This window comes from Corythoichthys intestinalis, chromosome 8, assembly GCF_030265065.1.
Source record: "Corythoichthys intestinalis isolate RoL2023-P3 chromosome 8, ASM3026506v1, whole genome shotgun sequence".
Taxonomy (NCBI): domain Eukaryota; kingdom Metazoa; phylum Chordata; class Actinopteri; order Syngnathiformes; family Syngnathidae; genus Corythoichthys; species Corythoichthys intestinalis.
In genome coordinates, this window is record NC_080402.1 from 50,437,125 (window position 1) to 50,441,335 (window position 4,211).

A 4,211-nucleotide genomic window follows, 5' to 3' on the forward strand; every position below is an offset into this window, starting at 1 on the left:
GGTTTTTGAACAAAGTGTCCAATTCCTCATTTCCTGAGAACATCGGGACATTGTGAAGCATACTGTGAAATAAAGTTCAATGCTGGCAGTTTTCTTAAGACATTTATTATGCATGATTTATCAATATCACATAAATACATACACATAAAAGTATGAAAAATTATTGGAATTTCTCCCATTTCTGCATAAAATCACAAATGTGATCTAATCTTTGTCAAAATCACACAGATGAAAATAGTGTCTGCTTGAACTAAAACCACCCACATTTATAGGTTTTCATATTTAAATGAGGATAGCATGCAAACAATGACAGAAGGGGGGAAAAATAAGTGAACCCTCTGCCTAAGAGCAATTGAAACCGATTTTTACCATACCATTTAAGTTAGGTGTGTGCATAATCAATGATGAGTGGTTTAATGCTGCCCTGCCTGCTATAAAACACACCTGGTAAGAAATGTCTTGATGTGCAATGTTTGATGTGTATCATGGGTCGGTCAAAAGAGCTCTCTGAAGAACTGTGATCAAGAATTGTTGATTTGTATACAGCTAGGAAAGGATACAAAACCATCTCTAAAAGTCTGGATGTTCATCAATCGACAATCAGAGAAGTCGTCTACAAATGGAGAGAGTTTGGCACTGTTGCTTCTCTCCAAAGGAGTGGCCATCCACCAAAGATGATGTAAAGAATTCAGTGCAGAATACTCAGAGAGGTAAACAAAGAACCCTGGAGTGTCTGCTAAAGACTTACAGAAATCACAGGTACAGTCCAATATTTCTGTGCACACATCAACTGTATGTAAAACTATGGCCAAGAATGGTGTTCATGGAAGGACTCCACGGAGGAACCCACTGCTGTCTAAAAAAAAAAACGTTGCTAATTTAATGTTCGCAAAACGGCACTTGGAAACCACAGACGTTTTGGCTAAATATTTTGTGGACTGATAAAAACCAAAGTTGGTTTGGGAGTAACACACAACGTCATGTGTGGAGGAAAAATGGAACAGCTCACCAACATCAACACCTCATCCCCACCGTGAAGCATGGTGGACGGAGCATCATGATTTGGGGCTGTTTATTGCCTCAGAGCCTGGACAACTTGCAATCATTAATGAAAGAATGAATTTGAAAGTTTACCAGAATATTTTGTAGGGAAACCTGAGGCCGTTTGTCAGACAGTTAAAGCTAAAAAGAGGATGGATGCTGCAACAAGACAATGATCCAAAACATAGACGTAAACTTCTGAATAGTTAAAAAAAAAAAAAAAAATACACATTCTAGAGTGGCCAAGTCAAAGTCCTGAATTGAACCACATTGAGATGCTGTGGCATGACGTAAAGAAAGCGATTCATGCCAGACATCCATGGAATCTAACTGAACTACAGCAGTTTTGTAGAGAAGAATAGATTAGTCCTGATCGATGTGCCAGACTGATCTGGTTGAAGTTATTGCTGCCATAAAGGGGGGGGGGGGGGGGGGGGCACAAAATATTAAATATGATGGTTCACTTACTTGTTTTTCCCTCTTCTGTCATTGTTTGCATACCATCCTCACTAAAATACGAAAACCTATAAATGTTTCGGTGGTTTTAGTCAAAGCACTGTTTTTTTCATCTGTGTGATTTTGACATAGATCAGACAGGGCCGGCCCAGCCTATACGCAGACTATGCAGCTGCTTAGAGCCCCTGACCACTAGGGGGCCCCCAATTTGGCAATTGTTTAATTTATATTCTATTTTGTTTACTACAGTTTGGCTTATTTGACTTTTGTGAGTTTTGATACTTGATTACAAGCTTAAAAAAAAATAAAAGTTATTCCTTAACCTCTTTGAAGTTTGAAGTATGCAGTGCAACAAAATCTGATTAATATACAAAATAAGCACGTATTGGACTGCATGTATGGGTTTCACAATACACTGTGACGAAATGGTGGGCCAAAAATATGGGCCCCTTTGCATTATTTTGCTTAGGGCCCCCAAATGGCCTGGGCCGGCCCTGAGATCAGATCACATATGATGGTGATTTTATGCAGAAATGTGAGAGATTCCAAAAGGTTCGTATACTTTACTAGCTTCCAATAAGAAACTTTTAACTTTAACAATAGTTAATACACACATTTTGGTAGAGGACTGTCATCATACAAGATTCAAACATAAAAAACACTTAACCCTTAGATGCATAAGTGGGTCAAAATGACTTGGTGCGGTTGCTTTCTTGAAATATCTTCGTAATGAAAAACTGTTATCAATTCATATTCCAGCTATTCCTCAAAAAACATGATTTTGATATAATGCCATTCAATTTTTTTCATGAACAAACATTTTATACATTTTAAGAAATTGTGATTTTTGTATTGCTACCCCAAGCTTCAATAAGTGGGTCACATCACATGCATTTTCTATGGAATCCAATGGGAACCTTTGATTCTTATGAACTTTCTAAGGAATAAAGTAACTGTGGACCACACAGACTAGATACAGTTGTGGTCAAAAGTTTTACATACATTTGTGAAGAACATAATGTCATGGCTCTCTTGAGTTTCCAGTTATTTCTACAACTCAGATTTTTTCTCTGATAGAGTGATTGGAACAGATACTTCTTTGTCACAAAAAACATTCATGAAGTTTGGTTCTTTTATGACTTTATTATGGGTGAACAGAAAAAAGTGATCAAATCTGCTGGGTCAAAAATATACATACAACAGCGGTAATATTTGGTAACATGTCCCTTGGCCATTTTCACTTCAATTAGGCACTTTTGGTAGCCATCCACAAGCTTCTGGCAAGCTTCTGGTGTAATCTTTGACCACTCCTCTTGACAGAATTGGTGCAGTTCAGTTAAATTTGATGGCTTTCTGACATGGACTTGTTTCTTCAGCATTGTCCACAAGTTCTCAATGGGGTTTAAGTCAGGACTTTGGGAAGGCCATTCGAAAACCTTAATTCTATCCTGATTTAGCCATTCCATTACCACTTTTGATGTGTGTTTGGGGTCATTGTCCTGTTGGAACACCCAACTGCGCCCAAGACCCAATCTTCGGGGTGATGACGTTAGGTTATCTTGAAGAATTTGAAGGTAATCCTCCTTCTTCATGATCCCATTTACTCACTGTAAAGCACCAGTTCCATTGGCAGCAAAACAGCCCCACAGCATAATACTACCACCACCGTGCTTGACGGTAGGCATGGTGTACTTGGGGTTAAAGGCCTCACCTTTTCTCCTCCAAACATATTGCTGGGCATTGTGGCCAAACAGCTCGATTTTTGTTTCGTCTGACCACAGAACTTTCCTCCAGAAGGTCTTATCTTTGTCCATGTGATCAGCAGCAAACTTCAGTCGAGCCTTAAAGTGCCGCTTTTGGAGAAAGGGCTTCCTTCTTGCACGGTAGCCTCTCAGTCGATGGAGATGCAAAACATGCTTGACTATGGACACTGACACCTGTGTTCCAGCAGCTTCTAATTCTTGGCAGATCTGCTTTTTGGTGATTCTTGGTTGAATCTTCACCCTCCTGACCAATTTTCTCTCAGCAGCAGGTGATAGCTTGCGTTTTCTTCCTGATCGTGGCAGTGACAAAACAGTGCCATGCACTTTATACTTACAAACAATTGTTTGCACTGTTGCTCTTGGGACCTGCAGCTGCTTTGAAATGGCTCTAAGTGACTTTCCTGACTTGTTCAAGTCAATGATTCGCTTTTTCAGATCCATGTATGTATATTTTTGACCCAGCAGATTCGATCACTTTTTCTGTTAACCCATAATAAAGCCATAAAAGAACCAAACTTCATGAATGTTTTTTGTGACAAAGAAGTATCTGTTCCAATCACCCTATCGGAGAAAAATCGGAGTTGTAGAAATAACTGGAAACTCAAGAGAGCCATGACATTATGTTCTTCACAAGTGTATGTAAACTTTTGACCACAACTGTATATAAGAAGCAAGGGCATAGGTTTTGTCTCAACCGTGGTAGGGACGATATACGGTAATAGCATTACCAGCATGTGCTCCCTTTGCTGTGGACAGGACATTAATAAGACCATACAGATTGGGTGAACGGGGGTCAAGGCTAAATTTCTCACAAATATGAACCTAATTAATTGATAGGATAAATGATCAATTCAAAATAAATCTATCGACTGATACTTTCACATGTATCGGTCAGGTGATAAACCGTTCGATTCAAACCTTCATTTCAAAAACTACTAAAGAAAGATCTTC